Consider the following 20,347-nt stretch of genomic DNA (forward strand, 5'->3'; position numbering starts at 1 on the left):
GGTGCAAAAGTCATTGCAGTTTAAAAGGTCAAAAATCATTGCAAAAACCGCAGTTGCTTTGCACCAACCTAATACGACCAGTTTTGATGAATTTGTTGATCTAAAGAGCTGAATATTCCGTGAGGGCAGGAATCAGGGTCTAATAGGGCCTCTTGTTGCATGTAGCCCACGGTCTATGTTCAGTGAACATATACTGCAAGCTGGAAAGGTAGAACGGAGACTGAAAAAGGTGGGAAAGCAGTATGGACCTCTCCTGACGGGGACCCACTAAAAGGTTATAAGATATAACAGTTCAGGATAAAGATGTGTTTAGAAAGAAACGTGATGTGTGACTTTCATGCTTGATGTTACTTTAAGGACCTGTATTGCTTGTAAGTGTACTTTAATGATCTGATGTGCTTTAGAAGCTCATAAATCCGAAATGACTCCAAATTGTAAAATTCCAAACCTGCAACGTATTTTATTTTATAGAACAAACTTAGGAAAATGTGGACCCGAAATTTTTAACTGTAGAAAAATTTAGCAAGGTATTTTGCTCAAAATTCATTTCAGTACCTTAGGTAATTTGTAGCTAGCAATTTTCTGCCAGCTTTCCATTTTACTCTGGACTGTTTTGACCTTGATTTAAAGCCTGCAGTTGATGAAATTCAAATTTCTATAGGACATTTTACCAATTATATGACGCAATAGTCAATCCAAGAACATGCTCTATCTTTGCACTGCATCTATAACTGTTCCTTATTGTTCTATAAACAACGGATTGTTACTATTTGAACATGTTAGAAGCAAGGAGAAACAATGCAATGGATTGAATGGTTGTGTTCCCCTAAAAGTCAGATGTTGAAATCTTAACTGTCAATGTGATGTTATTAGAAAGTCGAGCCTTTGGGAGGTAATTAGATCATGAAGGTGAAATCCTCATGAAAGGGGTTGGTGCCTTTATGAAAGAGACTCCAGAGACCTCTCTAGCCTTCTCTTTCTGTTATGTGAGGACACAAGGAGAAGTTGGCAGTCTGCAACCTGGAAGAAAGCCAGCCCGGAACCTCACCATGCTGCACCCTGATCTCAGACTTCAGCCTCCAGAGCTGTGGGAAATAAATTTCTGTTATTTATAAGCTACCGATAAATGGTATTATGTTGTAACAGCCTGAACTAAGACACAGAAGATGTGATAAAGAGGATCAGTCCATTTGAACTTGAGTGTACAGACAATGATGTCTGGTCTGTATTTACTTTGTTACTGAAATAATCCCATAAACACACACACACACACACACACACACACACACACACACCACATTTTACAAAACCAACTCATACTTTTTCACCCCACGGCTCAATGAAACAGAGGGAAGTTGTGAGTCTCTGGAATACACTGTATGCCCAGTGAGAATGAAATCAGAAAAATCTGGGGTGCTCCCAGAGGTCCCTTTATTAAAAGGTTAGAAATGAAAATCTTTCATTCTAGCCAATTGTAAGCAAAGATCCACATGAAATTTATGTCTCTAGATAGGACCACAAAAGCTGAGAAAGAAGTCAGGTAGGGCAAGGAGTTAACCCATTGCTTATCTGAGGAGGGATTGGATCTTGCAATTCTTTCTCATTTACTAGAGTCTAATGCCATTTGACATCCCCTCAGCCACCCAGCTCTTGCTTCAGAGACTACCAGATTAGGTACAGCAAATAAGAATTTTCCTTCCAGAGCATGACTGCTTTTTCTTCATTTTATATCATTTTATAATTCACTTCAATATTCCTTGTACTATTTCCATATAATGTGCAACTTTCAAACATTGGAAGACAGCATTACCATGTAGCCTTCATTTAACTAAATCGTAGGCAGCTTTCACCTCCTTTAAAAAAAATGGCAAGAACAACTTTGACCCTTATATCTTAACTGCAATTAAGATATCATCTCCAATGTTTTCCTTTAGAAAATCAATAAATAACATATGAATTGATACAACAAATTCATTCATACTAAAAAGCAAATATCACAGTGTTCTTCGTCCTTCTGTTGCAATGAAACAGAAGGATTCCTGGCCATGTGACCTTTAGAAAAACATTTAACCTTTCTATCCCTTTGCTTTCTTATCTGTAATAGGGAAGGAAATGTATGGTTGTGAAGGATGGTGGTGAGGACTAACTGAGATAATGTGACTTTCCCAACCACATAGGTAGTATTATGTGTAATACCTCCCAGACATGAATAGAATTCTTTTGATTTCCTTTTTCAAAAAAGAGTTCATAATATTTTGTTTGTGTCTCATCACCTAAACCAAACATTATAAGAGGGTTTGGTTGAATTGTTTTACATTTTGAATTATACACAGCTACTGAATTGCAGCATCCCAAGATGCAATGGGCAACACCATGAGAGAACGTATGCAGGAATATTTATGTATGTACACATGTGTGGACAAAAATATGCATATATCTACATTTGCATGTATGCAAAACACCAACAAAGCATGTGGTAAAGAAAGGGAGAGATATTTATACTGAGGCCGATTCCTGTACATTTATATATTTTGTTGTTCTGGTTTGAAGAAGACGTGGTTATTCATGTATATAACCATGGTTGAGAAAAAAATCTTAGCATCTACGAACTACATTTTTCACTGCCAAAGCAGCTATTGCTGACAGTTTCTCTGCCTCTTCTCTTTTACAGGCTTACTTCCCATTTCCCTGAAAGAAAGCTTGAGCTGAATTCATGAGAGGCAGAAGACTGAACTAAAATTGCTCAGGCTCTGAAGCCCCTTTGATTTGTCTTCAAATCCAAACCCTGCTACTTCCTTGCTGTGAAACCATGGCTAAATTACTTACCTTCTTTGAGCTCAGTTTAGCCTTCAGCAAAATGCTGGTAATGAGAACCTACCTCCATACCGATGTAATGAGGATTAAATGAGATAACATATGTAAAGCACAGTGCCTAGCACTCGATAAGCACTTAAGAAAATGTTGTTGATGGTTCTTACTTGAGACAGGATATAGGCTTTAGCTGATGCAATGAGTAACAAAAACCCAAATATAACAAAGCCTTAAATTAAATTAAATTTCATTTCTCCTCACTCAGAATTGACATGCCAGCTCTATATTATCAGGGAATCACAGTCCTTATATCTTGTTACTTTGCCATAGTCAAGTGGTAGCATCCATCTCTGAGCCCAAGATGACTTCTCCAACTTCAGCCATCTTATCCACACCTCAGCTAAAGGGAAGGTAGAAAGAGGATGGCTAATTATTGTCCCTTCATTATTATGGCTGCCTATTTTTCTGTAATAAACAAAAAAACTTAGTGACACAAAACAACAATTAGTCTTCTCTCATGGTTTCTGTGGAATAGGAATTCAGAAAGGGTACAGCCAGGATGGCTTATCTCTGTTCAACAATGTTAGGGATGTGGACAAAAACGGGATTATCCCAAAAGTAAGCCCACAGAGTGATCTGGTAATAAATTTCTAACTCAGCAGGTCATGGCATGTAGTCACCCCATAGGCATATAAGTTCTTTAGCAAAAGGTTTATCTTTGCCTTAAGCAAGCCCTGTCCATTGTTTCTGTGCATCTAGGTTAGTATATCTTTGAAATAAGCATAACCACCCCCAAGAGAGCACATAATCTTGTTAACTGGCCTGTAGTCCAATCACCGCCTTGCTTTTTCCCACCTTCATGTCATCCTCCTTATGTTCCCTCTTTAATTCCAAATGCATAAAAGGAAGTCCAAACTGTCAGTCTCTGAAGCATTTGAGATCTTGGTTCCCAGCAACTGTAGTCAATTTTGGCTCAAATAAAATCTTATAAAAATTCTTGGGCCAGCCCGGTGACTCAGGTGGTTGGAGCCCCATGCTCCTAACTCCGAAGGCTGCCCGTTCAATTCCCACATGGGCCAGTGGGCTCTCAACCTCAAGGTTGCCGGTTCAACTCCTCGAGTCCCGCAAGGGATGGTGAGCCGTGCCCCCTGCAACTAGCAACGGCAACTAGACCTGGAGCTGAGCTGTGCCCTCCACAACTAAGACTGAAAGGACAACAACTTGACTTGGGAAAAAAAAATAAAGTCCTGGAAGTACACACTGCTCCCCAATAAAGTCCTGTTCCCCTTCCCCAATTAAAAAAAAAAAATTCTTTACAGGTTTGGATGATTCTTACATCAACAGGGGCCTCTTCTGGGAAGATTCAAAGATTAGGGGTGACTCAACGGCTGAGGGCTATAGCCATCTCTAAGGATTCCTAACTCATAGGTCTGAAGGTCAACGTAGGTTACTAGCTAGGACCTCAGCTGTGGTCCTTAGCCAGAACACCTACCTGTGGCCTCTCTAAGTGGCTGCTTGGTTTTCCTGGGTTCTTAGAAAGGATGACCCGAATGAGATGGAAGCTTTTTATGACTTGGCCTCATAGTTAAATAACAGTTTCATTTCCACTATAATCATCAACCTTCCCAAATGCAAGAGAGGGAACATAAACCACACCTCTCAATGGTAGGGGTGTAAATCTTCACAGTGAAAAAAGATGACATGGGATGGAAGAGTGTCGTCGTCAGTTTTGGAAAGCACAAACTGAGACAACTGGCCTGTGATTGTTACAGCAACATTATAGTAGGAATTGTTTGTTCATTCATACTTTCAGCAGATATTTTTTGAGAGCCCACAATATGTGAGGCACAATTCTTGGTTCTAGGGATAGAGTGGTTAACAAAACCGGGTCCCTGCCCTCATGGCAATCGTATTCTGGTAGGGGAGACCAACAGTAAACAAATGTATAGTACACCATTGGGTGGTGTCAACGAAAAAGGGGTTCTGTAACAAATGAGTGACAGAAAGTAACTTCACAGTTGATCTGATCATAAGTTCTTAACTGGGCAGGTCATGGTGGGTAGTCATGCCCCAGGCATATAACTTCTTTAGGAAAAGGTTTACCATCCTCTTAAGTAAGCCTTGTCCATTGTTCTTATGCGTCTCGGTTAACACATCTTTTAAATGCCAGAGAAACCCTCTTTCAGACCCCTTGGAGTCATAACCACCCTCAATGGAGCATATAGTCTTGTTAACTAACCTGAAATCCCATCATAAAGATTCCCCCCTCCTTGCTTTCTCCACATTCTTAAAATCTTCCTTACATTCCCTCCTTTATTCCAAATGTATACAAAGAACTGCAAAACTCATTTGCTGGAGCGTTTGAGATCTTACTTCCTGGCATGTCATCATGGCACAAATAAACTCTTATAAAAATTTTCTACAAGTTTGGACATTCTAACATTGACAGCAGTGATGAATGTTATGAAGAAATTAAAACGGAGTAAGGGTATAGAAAATGACAGCATGTAAAATATAATCTAATAGTGTGGTTAACAAGCAACAAAAAAAGGCCTTTCCTTCTGAGAAGGTAACATGTGAACAGAGACCTCAGTGGTCAGATGGACCAGCCATACAAGAGCCCAGATAGGAGCATTCTAGGTAGGTACAGTTGCCCTAGTAAAGATCTGAGGTGGGATAAGCTTGACCTGTTCACAGTCCAGTAACAAACACATGTGACTGGAGTATACAGATTATGTAAGAGGGAATCAGAGCCTACGAACAGAACTATAGCCCAGATAATGAGTATGCATTTTATTCAAGTTTTTTTAAAGCAGTGAGCGTGATAAAACATTATATATATATATATATATATATATATATATATATATATATATATATATATAAAATGAATATTATATATATGAAATAAATAACATCTAAACCTGTGGAGAATTTTTATAAGAGTTTATTTAGGCCAAACTGATGACATATGCTATGAAGCAAGATCTCAAATGCTCCGGAGAATAAAAGTTTTGCAGCTTCTTTCATGCATGGAGAATAAAAGTTTTGCGGCTTCTTTCATGCGTTTGAAATTAAGGAGGGAACTAAGGAAGATTCCATGGAGGTGGGAAAAGCAAGGCAAGGATTGCATTACAGGATAATTAACAAGATCATGTGCTTTATCAAAGGTGGTTATGCCTTATTTCAAAGGTGTGTTAACTTAGATGCACAGACACAATGGACAGGGCTTGCTTAAGACAAAGATAAACCTTTTGCTAAAGAATTTATATGCTTGGGGTGTGACTACCCATTTATGATCAGATCACCCTGTGAGGTTACTTTGCATAGACCTTACATATAGATAGATGATAGATAGATAGATAGATATGGATAGATGCTCATTCTAGTCACTGTGTGGTGAACAGTGTGTAAGAGAGTAAAAGTGAAAGTAGAGGTTATTTCAGTAGTCCAGACAAAAGGTAGGATAGTAAACCTGGAGGTGGGGAGAAGTACCCAAATTTGGAATCTGTTTGGAAGGTAGGGGCAATAGGATCTGCTGATGGATTGGATGCAGGTGTGAAAGAGAGAAGGACATAGAAGATAACTACTAGGTTTGAGGCGCCCGTGTGCGTTGGAAGCCTCCCACCACCCCAAAGCTAGAGGCAGTACTGTGCAGTGATTCATATGCCCTGACATGCCCCAGGCATATAACTTCAAAGTGTGAAGGCTGGTACTCAAGCAGTGACCTTGAGTACCTTCCATTCCCACCAACCAAGGGCAGAACTAGCCCCACACACTGGAGGTTAGCTCTCAGGGGGGATTAAGCTCAGATGAAGGAGAAGAAGGAAGCAGGGGGTGGACCAAGAGCTGAGAAGATTATTTTTTGCAGTAGCAGTGGCACAAAGGAATCAGGTACTCCCAGAGCAAAAGCATAATGGAGCCCCGAGGAAATCAGGCCTCGTAATTCTCTCAGAACCGCGGCCTTTGCTTCATTTACGCCAGGCACCCCAGTGGGCGTTCCCTAAACACGACTGACCACAAAAAATGATGTTGTTTTCTGGGCAGCACTGCCACTCATTTGACCGATTATTTATGATAGTTCAGCTAATTTCCCACTCTCGTAATAATCTTCAGTTTTACTGCAAACACAATTAGGCACGCCAACGCAAATGCTTTACTACCACAAAAATAGACCTTACCTCCCACTGAATGCCTTTATGCACTAAATTTGTGGCTAACAGACCCACTATCCAAGTCCCAGTCAGGGTTCCCCTGCCTGCAGATAAAGACAGGAAAAGTCAACAGTCCAAGGTCAGCCCTACCAACGTAGGATGGAGTCTACATTTTCCTTCCTAGCAACCTGCGTCCACCTGCCTCTTCCCCATCATTTTATTATAACTTCCTATTATATATATTTTTCATTTCAGACACCAATTGATCCAGACTGGCAATCCACTTACTAATTTTGCTCTCTCCTATGTTTTACACTCACGTCAAATTGGGGGGATAAAAGTTTAAAATTGCATCCTTTTTCAAAGGCATTCAATGGAAACTTTTCTATTTAGAATGTCAATTTGTCGTTTTCCAGATTTTCCTAGTGTTTATTTATCTAATACGCTTTGGAATGTTGTTTCTTGATGTCAAAAGATTTGACCATGCACATGTCACAGTGCTTCTGCACCAACACCAACTGATGAAAAAGAGAATGATGACAAGTGCAAACCCAAAGTGAACAGAAAGTGCAGGCTATCTTCCCTTTGTGCCACATTGCATCCATCTGCCTCCACGCCAGCCCCCTTAACTCACATATAACCATGGGAAGCGATCCCCTGACAATAATTCCAGAACACATTTCAAATAAGAAAAAAAACTGATTTCTCTAAATCATTAATATCCAGGGCCAAATGGGGGGGAAAATGGGAATAATCCAAACACCCTCAATTAGTACAGCTAATCAATATTTGATTTATATTTCTTTGAGACATTTAAACCATACATTTCCTCCCTACCTTAGAGATCTCTCAAACACAATGTTGCAGAACCACACACTATGTGTGACAGATAATCTCAAGTCTTTCTCCTGGATGTGATGGTTTGAGCATTCTTCTCTAGGGCCTCACTGGTCCTCACTTAAATCTTTTTGGTTTTATTTTTAGGTCAACAATAAAGGAATACCTTGTTTCATTAAAATTGATATATTAAATATTTGTGAGTGAATAAAAAGCTTACAGATTCCCTAATCTTAGAGCCTGAAGGCTTGGTTGTCTAGCCCTCAGCTTCTTCTTACTTTCCCATTACCTAAGAAGTAACTCTTACCAGCTCCACTAAACTCTAATTGCGCTTTAAACCTTAAGTCTCACTTTACTTATCAATTATGTGTCAAAATAACAGGAAACTAAAAGAGAAAACACACAGCATCAAATTACGCTTTCCACAGAATGTTGTGGTTTTAGAAGATATCCGCAATGTTTTGATAATTCCTCCTTTGGGTGTGTGTCTGACTTAGTGATTCACTTCCAACAAATACAATATGCAGAAGTGTCTGTGTGTAACTCTCAAGAGCATAACCTTCCTTACAGCTTCCACCTGGCTCTCTTTTGGATGACTTCCTCTGGGGAAACCCAACGGCCGTGTCATAGAGACATTCAAGCAGCCCTTGGAAGAGGTCCACATGAGAAGGAACTGAGGACTTCTGCCAACAACCATGTGCATGGACCATCGTGGAAGTGGATTTTCAGCCCTAGTCAAGCTTTCAAATGACTGCAGCCTGTATGTTGTCTTGATCGCAACACCATAAGACACACTGAGCCAGAGCTGCGCAAGGAAGCCGCTCCCTAATCTCTAACATGCTGAAATTGTGAGATAATAATTATTTGCTGTTTTAAGTTAGTAAGTTTTGGGATAATTTGTTATACAGCAATAGGTAACTAATATACTGATTATGTAACAGGTGTATTATCCTTTTCTCTATTTGATCTTACATAGGTAACTAGAAGTCCCCTTAACCATGACAGTTCATTATAGCAGAGAATATCTGTGCAACATTTAGTTGACTCAAAAATATATTGCACTCTGTGTATTTTTAAAAATTATTTATTTTTTAAGTTACAGTTGACATTCAATATTATTTTATATTAGTTTCAGGTGGACAGCATAGCTGTTAGACACTTACATAATTTATGCAGTGATCCCCTCAATTAGTCTAGTACCCACCTGGCACAATAGATCATTGTTGCAATATTACTGAGTATACACATATTCTCTGTGCTGTACTTTACATCCCTGTGAGTATTTTATAACTACCAACTTGTATTTCTTAATTCCTTCACCATTTCCACCCAGCTCCCCAAACCCCATCCCCTCTGGTAACTATGAGTTTGTTCTCTGTATCTAAGTCTGTTTCTGTTTTGTATGTTTATTTTGTTCTTCAGTTTCCACATATAAGTGAGATCACATGGTATTTGTCTTTCTCAGTCTGACTTATTTTACTTAGCATAATACCCTCTAGTTTCATCCATGTTGTCACAAATGGTAACATTTCCTTCTTTTTTATGGCCAAGTAATATTCCATTGTGTGTGACTATCAATACATACAAACATATAAATATATACATATATAAATATATATATATACAAACATACACACACACACACACACACAGAGGATGCCAAAATATATATATATATATATATATACATTTTAAGAAAGGAAAAAAACTTAAAATTACACTGATGGTAACAACTTTGAGCACCTCTTGTAATTGCAGAAGTCAAACATGACTTATATTCATCTTTTGTTATCAGTATATATTATTACAATTTTAATACAGTTTTTTCATATACATATACATATATCACTTTTTCTTTATCCAGTCGTCTATTGATGGGAACTTGGGTTGCTTAAACAGGTAGGCTACTATAAATAATGAACATAGGGGACAAGTGCATATATCTTTTTGAATTAGTGTTTTGGATTTCTTTGGATAAATACCCAAAAGTGGAATTGCTGGATCTTAAAGTACTTCTATTTTGAATTTCTGGGGGAACATCCAAACTGCTTTTCTGTAGTAGCTGCACCAATCTGCAATCCCACCAACAGTGCAAAGGTTCCCTTTTCTCCACATCCTCACCAACACTTGTTGTTTGTTGATTTATTACAGGAGTGAGGTGATATCTCACTCTGGTTTTAATTTGCATTTCTCTGATGATTACTAACATTCAGCATCTTTTCATATGTCTATTTGCCATGTGAATGTCCTCTTTGGAAAAATATGTATTCAGGTCCTCTGCTCATTTTTTTAATTGGATTTTTGTTTTCTTGGTGTTGAGTTGTATGAGTTGTTTATAAATTTTAGATATTAACCCCGTATCAGATGTATCATTGGCGAATATCTTTTCCCATTCACTAGGCTGTCTTCGTTTGTTGATGGTTTCCTTTGCTGGGCAAAAATTTTTTAGTTTGTTGTAGTCCCATTTATTTTTTCTTTTGTTTCCCTTGCCCGAGAAGATATATCAGAAAAAATATTTCTAAGGGTAATGTCTGAGAGTCTACTACATACGTTTTCTTTTACGAGTTTTATGGTTTCAGGTCTCATATTTAAATCTTTAATCCATTTTGAGTTTACGTCCCATTTGTTTTCTTCTTTCTCAACATTGCTGTGGCTAATTGGAGTCTTTTGTGGTTCTATATAAATTTTAAAATTATTTGTTCTAGTTCTGTGAAAAATGCCATTGGTATTTTCATAGGGATTGCGTTGAATCTATAGATTGCTTTGGGTAGTATGGACATTTTAACGATGTTAATTCTTCATATCCATGAGCAAGGTATATGTTTCCATTTATTTGTATCTTCTTCAGTTTCTTTCTTCACTGTCTTACAGTTTTCCAAGTAAAAGTTTTTTACCACCTTGGTTAAATTTATTCCAAGGTATTTTTTTTTATGCAATTTTAAATGGAATTGTTTTCTTAATTTCTCTTTCTGACAATTCATTATTGGTGTATAAACTGCAATCGATTTCTGAATATTAATTCTGTATCCTGCTGCTTTACTGAATTCATTTATCAGTTCTAATAGTTTTTGGTGGCATCTTTAGGATTCTCTCTATACAGTATTATGTCATCTGCAAATAATGACAGTTTTACTTCTTCCCTTCCTATTTGGATGCTTTTTTTTTTTTCGTTGTGTGATTGCTGTGGCTTGACTTCCAATACTATCTTGAATATAAATAGTAAAAGTGGATATCCTTGTCTTGTCCCTGATCTTCAGGGAAATACTTTTAGCTTTTCCCATTGAGGATGATGTTAGATGTGGTTTTGTCATACATGGCCTTTATTATTTTGAAGTATGTTGCCTCTATTCCAACTTTGCTGAGAGTTTATGTCCTAAGTGGATGCTGGATTTTCTCAAATGCTTTTTCTATATCTTATGATATGATCATATAATTTTTATCTTTCAATTTGTTTATGTGGTGTATCACATTAATTGATTTGTGGATATTGAACCAAACTTGCATCCCAGGAATAAAGCCCACTTGATCATGGTGTATGATCTTTTTAATGTATTGCTGAATTGGGTTTGCCAATATTTTGTTGAGGATTTTTGCATCTAGTTCATCAAGGAAATCGACCTATAGCTTTCTTTTTTTGTAATGTCTGTCTGGTTTTGCAATTAGGGTAATGGTGGGCTGGTAAAATAAGCTTCAGAGATTTCCCTCCTCTTGAATTTTTTGGAATAGTTTGAGAAGGATAGGTGTTAATTCATTGAATGTTTGGTAAAATGCACCTGTGAAGCCATCTGGTACAGGAATTTTGTTTTTTGTTTTGGGGGAGTTTTTGATTGCTGATTTGATTTTGTTTGCAGTAATCGGTCAGTTCAGATATTCTGTTCCTTCTTGATTCAGTCTTGGAAGATGTATACTTCTAGGAATGTATCCATTTCTTCCAGATGTTCCAATTTGTTGAAATACAATTGTTCATAGTATTTTCTTATAATCCTTTGTATTTCTGCAGTGTCAGTTGTCACTTTTCCTCTTTCATTTCTGATTATTTTTATTTGGGTCCTCTTTCTTTTTTCCTTGATGAGCTTGGTTAAATGTTTATCAATTATGTTTTTCTTTTCAAAGAACCAGCTCTTGGTTTCATTGATCTTTTCTATTGATTTTTAGACTCCATTTCATTTATTTCCATTATGATCTTTATTATTTCCTTCGTTTCTACTCACTTTGGACTTCATTTGCTTTTCTTTTACTAGTTCCGTTAAGTATAAGGTTAGATTGTTTATTTGAGATTTTTCTTATTTCTGGAGGTAGGCCTGCATTGCTATGAATTTCCCTTTTAGGACTGCTTTCCTGTGTCCCATAGATTTTGGGTCACTGTGTTTTCATTTTCATTTGTCTCAAGTTATCTTTTGATTTCTTCCTGGATCTCATTGTTGACCTATTCATTACTTAGTAGCATGTTATTTATTCTCCATGCTGTTTTTCAGTATTTTTTTTTTTTTTTTTTTTTTTTTTTTTTTGTTACCGATTTCTAGTTTCATACCATTGTGGTCAGAGAAGACACTAGATATGATTTCAATATTCTTAAATTTATTCAGACTTGTTTTGTGACCTAATATGTGGTGACCTAATATTGGAAAGTGTTCCATGTGCACTTGAAAAGAATGTATATTCTGCTGCTTTGGAGTGAAATGCTCTAAAAATATCAATTAAATCCAACTGGCCTAGTGTATCATTTAAGGCCGCTGTTTCCTTGTTGATTTTCTGTCTGGAAGATCTGTCCATTGGTGTCAATGGGGTGTTACTATCCCCTACTATGATTAGATTACTGTTAATCTCTCCCTGTATGTCAGTCAATATTTTCTATATATATTCAGGTGGTCCTACGTAATGTCTCTCTTTATATCTTATTATAGTCTTTGTTTGGAAGTCTATTTTTTCTGATATAAGTATTGCTACCCCATATTTGTTCATTTGTTTGTTTCCATTTACTTAGAATACCTTTCCACATCCCTTTACGTTCAGTCTTTGTGTGTTTTCCAATCTGAAGTGGTTCTCTTGTAGATAGCATTTGTATAGGTCTGTTTTCTTATCCATTCAGCTACCCTGTGTCTTTTGATTGGGAGGAAGGGTTTACCCTGCCGAGCAGGAGCCATCCCAGTGGGCTTTGCTGAGACCATCCCTTGGGTGTGTCACTTGTGGAGCTAATTGGGTGGTGCTCTGCCGTGGTCTGATGCCAACCTCCAGGTATGTTGATTCTGGGGCTTCCTGGGAAGATTCCGATGCAGGCCCAGGTCTGCCACTTCCTGCAACCAGTCATGGACTAGCTGGCAGGAGCTACAAAGTGGTCTATGGTTGGTTGTTGCCTGTGCTGGACATGGAAGTTTGTGGAAGAGGCCATGCTGCTAACTGAGGATGGTTGCCACCAGTACGCAGCCTGGGGTTGGTCTGCAAAAATTCCAGGACATCCCAAGGTCTGCTGCTGCCTAATGGCTCTGGTAAGACTCAGCTGCTGATAGAGCCTCGAGTGGTATGTGACTTGAGTGAGTTATATTCTCAGGGAGTCACTAGAGTGGGCTCAGTGGTATCCACAAGGTTAATGTAGATTCTGCTTTGGTGCCAGTGCTGAGCTTGGAGCTACTCAGTAAAAGTGTCAGAGCACACCAAGGTAAGCTGCCACCTGCCTGGGATGCATGGACCCCTGAGAGGTGTCCATGAAAGAGAGCAACACAGGTAGGCCTGGCTGCTGGCTGAGGAATCCCCTCTGGCATTGTGTGAATTGGGTGGGGCAGGGTCCCAGGGAGTCACCAAAGTGGAAAGAGCAGAGTTCATCAAGCTCATGCAGATTCAGACTTGGCCGTGTATGGGAAGGCTCAACACAGGAAAGATGGCACCTGCCTGCCAGCTGCCTGGGAGCAGGACCCCACACAGAGTAAATGGAGACTGTCCCTCCAGTTCTCACCCTGAACCCACACAACTCAGCTTCTCCCTGTATGTCTCTGATGCTTCCTGAATTTCCATCCCTCCACCAGAGCCCAGGGTGAGTGCCTGTGAGCAAGTGAGTCTGTGCATGGACCCTTTAAGTGGATGTCTGGGTTTTCTGCAGCCCTTTGTTTCACCCAGATGGTCAGAATCCCCACTGTTTTTCACAGCCAGATATTTTGGGGAATCTTCTTCCCAACACTGGTACAGTAGGCTGGGGAGCCTGGTGTGGGGCTTGGGTCCCTCACTTCTCCAGCTAGGGACGTACCTCCACAACCAAAATATCCCTCCCAATTCTCAACTGCCACCCACTGGTGTGGGGTCAGCCCCTTCTGTGTCTCCATCCCTTCCACCATTCTCAACGTGGCTTCTTTATATCATTATTTATAAAATTTCTGTTTAGCTTGACTTGAGATGATTCTCCAGATCGATTGTTCTGTAACTTACTTGTAATTTTAATGTGGTCACAGGAGGAGGCAAGCACCCTGTTTGTCTCCTCACCATGTTGGATCCTTCTTTTGTGTATTTTCTTAAAAAGAAAAATATTTTTAAAGTATCATGTCTCTGATGGAAAATACTTACAATAGTAACTATCATTTATTGACTACCCATATGTGTGAGATAATTATATTATATTAATATATAAGATATAATTACACATTATAAGCTACATTATATTTATGTATTATATAATATATAATTATATTTATTACATTATATTATAAAATTATTTTATTTCATGCCCGTCACATCGACATCTATACCCCATTTTATAGAGGAGAAAATTAAGTCTCAGAGAAGTTGAGTAACTCATGAATGAACAGCAAAATTAGAACTCAAAGCATATCTTGGAAGACTAAATTTTGTGCTGTTTCTGTGTGATCACAAAAGTTTCATTCTTTAAAATTTCTACCTGAAGGAATAATCCAATAAACATATGTGGACTTTGAACTTGAATATATATCTTATTTGACAAGGTATCTCACTGTCCTTCAATAACATAGTAATGAAGAGCCTAAATTATTATATTATTGTCTTCATCCATTGAGGCTATTTTTGCATCCTTGTTAACACATTGGAACTGATGTGAAAACAGTTCATCTCAGCTGTGTCCCAAATTTTCCTCCTGCAGTGAAATTCTTTTACATTATAATGAGTTTACTGGTACCACTGCTTACCAATTCCATTCTCTATTACTCTCACATAGGCTATAAAAATCTTAACAGTTGTTGGGGAAAATTAATTCAAACATCTATGTCATTAAAGGTAAAATAATGTCTCTATACAAATCTGTCTCAATTTCTGAAATAAGCTATGTGGAAATGCACTCAATCTCAGCCTCAATAGATGTTTTTTTCACCATCAAAATGATCTTTCAGATGATTTAGGTCAAAATAATGCAATAAAAATTGAGGTGATTGTTTAAAATTTTTTTCTCAAACTGCTATAATCTTTTTCAGGTCCAGACTGACAATTAGCAATGGTTTTCTACATTCACAAGTGAACAATCTTCTGTAATTTTTAAAAGAAGTGACCCAAAATGAATTATTTCCAAAGAACTATATTATTGTGTTTGTTTCTGTAATTTCACATTTTCTTAATTCAGTCAGACTAAAGGGATTTTAAAATCTCTACATGGGTTTTACTGTTTAAACTTTTATTGATAAGATTCTTCATAGTAGCAGATTTTTTTCCTTTCACATTTTCAATTTGGTTCTCCAGACTGTTCAATTTGTTGAAAGACAGAAGGCTTAAGAAACACATTAATCTGTTTTTCTAAAACTGTGGAGCTTCTATAGTCTTCTCTTAAAATATGCATAATAAAAAGCACATCTGTAGTATTTCTGGGAAATAAAATTTTTTTCCCAATTTAGTTATTAGGTAATTTCTTCCACACTCCTCATTACAGAAGAACTTAATCACAGGGACATCAAACCAAGAAAACCCAATTATTACATAGTGAAGCCCTCTACCTTTTTACTTGCAATTGGTCTTTGAAGGACACTTACCATCTTGTAACTTGCTATGGAATTATTTATATAAAGGCCTTATTTTCTTCTCCAGCACATTATAATCAGTGTATAAGAAGAGTTCTTCTTTCAAATGTTTGGATCTTCTTTAGGTTCTAACTGAATCTCTCAAATTAAATATCTCTCAAATTAACAAGATCTGTTATGGGACTTTTAGCTTTATAGGATTTCAGACACAATGTTAACAAAAGAGCAATGACTTTGGTCTCTATATGAAACTTTTGAAATTTATTATTTACTCATCCATTTATCACTTATGCATCCATCCATTCAACCAAAGTATCTATGGTAGATTAAATTATTGGTTCAAATTTTTCACTCTTCTGTGGTAGAATTACACATATAATTTTATACCTCCCTCCCATTATGAGTGAAACATACTTCTTGGCCTTGATGATATCAGACTTATCATTGGCACACTTGGTTTGGCTAATAAAATGTTAATGGAGGCCAATAAATGTGTTTGTATGGGTTGGCTTGCCTCTTACATTCTTGTTATTCATCATGAGAAGAACATTCTGCAGATAGCTCATTCAAATGGGGATAAGAGAAATGTGGGTGAAATCTAGGCCGGACATGTAGATTGGAACCAAGGTCAGCGGATGCTAGCCAACCACAGCGGAACCCTAGCCAAATATAGATCCATGAAAAAAAAAAAATTAGATGCTTGTTAGTGGAAGGCACTGAGATTTGGAGTCATTTGTTACACAGTGTAGCAATCGCTATTACAGTGTCCTCCAATTGGTTCTCCTATCTTTGTTCAAGAGAGTAAATGAATTAATACATTTCAAGCACTGAGTTAGTATTGGTTGTTGCTATCCTGCATAGCCCTACATACGGATATAAGCTATAAATTGAGAGATACAAGTCCCCAGCTGTGCAAAAATATATTACCCACTGCTGTGTTACAGGAGTACCATTCACTCATACTCACAATGTGGTATAGTGCATGGCACATTTGATTTCAGAAACAAATGAATTTCATTCCAGGAAAATTAGGATGTAGTACAGAAAAAATCTAAATCCAACCTCAACTGGTGAGAAGTAACTTCTTGAAATCATAGCCAGAAACATTTTGTAGGGAAAATAGGAGTGTTTAAAAGGAGGGTCATTAATAGTTTAGTGGTTACCAGAGGGTAAGGGGGGTGGGGGGTGGGGGGTGGGAGATGAAGGTAAGGGGGATCAAATATATGGTGATGGAAGGAGAACTGACTCTGGGTGATGAACACACAATGGGATTTATAGATGATGTAATACAGAATTGTACCCCTGAAATCTATGTAATTTTACTAACAATTGTCACCCCAATAAATTTAATTTTAAAAAAAAAGGAGGGTCATTGATAGGACTCCATTGACTTACTAATTCAGCTTCAAAAATCTAGCTACAAAAAATCAAAGAGTTAATTTTGATCCTAGCTATGCACAAAGATTTATCTCTATAGTTATATTAACATTATTTTAGAAGCCAAAATGTTGGAAATAACATACGTCTACAATAGGGAGTTAATTAAATAACTTTTGATACAGATAGACAATACAAAAGTATACAGCCATGTAACTCATTACTCTTAGTATAGAAATATATTGCATAATATGGAAGTATGCCATTATATGAGGAAAATGAGAGTTATAAAATGGTATTTGCAGTTTGAGCCCCTATTTTTAAAAAAGCATAGACTTTTTTTTTTTTGCAAGTCATCAATGGGTATTTTTTTGTTTGTCTGGGTTTTTTTGTTTTTTATTAGTTTCTGGTGTACAAAACAATGTAATAGTTAGACATTTATCATTTATATCCCTCACACAGCGATAACCCCCCTCCCCCCATCTACTACCCCTCTGACATCGCACACAGCCATTACATTTCCACTGCCTCTATCCCTAATGCTGTACTCCACTTCTTGTAACTATGTGTGTGCATGTGTGTTTATATATATAAAATTATAGTTGACATTCATTATTTTTCAGCTTCAGGTGTACAGCACAGTGATCAGGCATCTACATCATCCCTGAGGTGGTCTCCCTAATGAGACAAGTGTCCATCGGACACCCTACAAAATCTTTACAACATTACTGATTACATTCTCCAAACTGTCTTTCATATCCCCATGGCAATCTTGTGGTTACCGATTGTGCTTTCTAATCCCCTCACATTCCCCCTTATCCCCACCCCCCCCCCGCCATCTAGAAACGCTCAGTTTTTCCTCTATGTCTCTGAGACTGTTTCTGATTAGTTCATTCATTTATTCTTTTATTCAAGAATAAATGAAAAGCATATACTTAAAATGTGAGAAAATACTCATGCATTTATGAGAAATACAAATTAAAACTGCATCAAGAATCATTTTCATTTATTAGATAGCCAAAGACCCAAAGTTCAATAACACAGTATATGGTGAGGGGTTAAGGGAGAAGATATGCTCATCCATTGCTCACGAGAGCTATAAATTAGTGCAACTTATATGGAGGGTAACTTGGCAATATAAAAATTACTACTGCACATAACCTTTGATTCAGCTATTCATATTCTAGAAATTTATTCCAAGATACACTTTACTATTTGCAAAATGACATATATATCGGGTATTATGAGTTGAATTGTGTCCCCCTCAAAGTTCATATATTAACAGTCTAAAGCACCTCAGAATGTGACCTTATTTGGAAATAGGGTCTATACAAAGCAATCAAGTCAAGCTGTGATAATTAGGGTGGACCTTAATCCACTATAATTGGAGTCCTTGTAAAAAGGGTAAATTTGAACACAGAGGGATACATATAGAGGGAAGATGATGTGAAGAGATAGGAAAAAGATGACCATCTACAAGCCTCTCTCTTTGGCTTGTAGATCCAACGAGAGAGGCTTGTAGATCCTTCCCTCACAGCCCTCAAAAGGAACCAATGCTGCAGACACTTCAATTTTAGATTTCTAGCCTTATAACAATGAGACAATAAATTGCTGCTGTTGAAGCCACCTAGTCTGTGGCGCTTTGTTACGGAAGCCCTTTAAACTAACACACAAGATTACTAATTAAAAAAATTGCAAAAACAGAAGATTGAAAACAACCTAAATAACCATTAACAGGGAACTGGTTAAATAAATTAAGAATATAGGGGCCCCCGGATGGCTCAGTTGGTTAGAGCGTGAGCTCTCAACAACAAGGTTGCTGGTTCAATTCCCACATGGGATGGTGGGCTGTGCCCCCAGCAACTAAAAATTGAAAAGGGCAACTGGAGCTGAGCTGCGCCCTGCACAACTAGATTGAATGACAACGACTTGGAGCTGATGGGCCCTGGAGAAACACACTGTTTCCCAAAATTCCCCAATAAAAATTAAAAAAAAAAAAAAATATATATATATATATATATATATATATATATATATATATATATATACTAAAGTTACTTATATATGTATTATATTTGTACATGCTTATATATTGAATACTATATATCATTTAAAAAATGCTTTTGTATTAATATGGAAATATCTCCAAGATATAGTACTAAATGAAAACAAAAAAGCACAGAATAGTTTGAATAGCTACCACTTGGTGGAGAAAGTAAAAAATGAACACTGGGGCCTCTATGGAAAGGAACTGGACAGCTGTGATTCTGAAGGAGGAATATTTTTCATTTTATAACCTTTTTACCTTTTGAATTTTGAACCATAAGAATTACATTACTTCTTTTTAAAAAAAAAAAGCTTTGTACGTATTAAAAATATAGCTAACATACAATATTATATTGGTTTCAGGGGTACACCATAGTTACTCAACATTTATATATCTAAAAAAAGGGATCACCATGATAAGTCCAGCAAACATCTGACACCGTACTATATTATCACAATGTAATTGACTATGTACTTTACATCCCCATGACTTACTTGTTTTATACCTGAAATTTGGACCTTTTATTCTCTTTCACCTTTCCCTACTTTTCTAATTTTTCAATTACAGTTGACATTCAATATTATTTTATATTAATTTCAGGTGTACAGCATAGTGGTTAGACATTTGTATAATTTAAAAAGTGATCATCCTGAGTAGTCAAGTACCCACCTGGCACCATACATAGTAATTACCATATCACTGACTATATCCCATATGCTTTACTTTACATCCTCATGACTATTTTGTAACTACCAGTTTGTACTTCTTAATTCCTTCACCTTTTCATCCTGTCCCCCAACTCCCCTCATCTATCACCCGAACAAATATAGTACCCATCTGAAACTATACATAGTTATGACAATATATATTGACTATATTCCTTATGCTATTCCCTACACCCCCATAACTACTTTATAACAACAAATTTGTACTTCTTAATCTCTTCCCTTTTTCTCACCAACACCCCCAAACCTCCTCCCACATGGCAACCATCAAAATGTTTTCTGTACCTGAATTTATTTCTGTTTTATTTATTTTGTTCTATAGAGTCCACATATAAGTGAAATCACATTACTTCTGAAGTATAATTCATGTTATGTATATACATATATTAGAGAAATTAATTTAAAGGATATAAACATAATCTTAGGGCA

This window comes from Rhinolophus sinicus, linkage group LG10 (genome assembly GCF_036562045.2).
Source record: "Rhinolophus sinicus isolate RSC01 linkage group LG10, ASM3656204v1, whole genome shotgun sequence".
Classification (NCBI taxonomy): domain Eukaryota; kingdom Metazoa; phylum Chordata; class Mammalia; order Chiroptera; family Rhinolophidae; genus Rhinolophus; species Rhinolophus sinicus.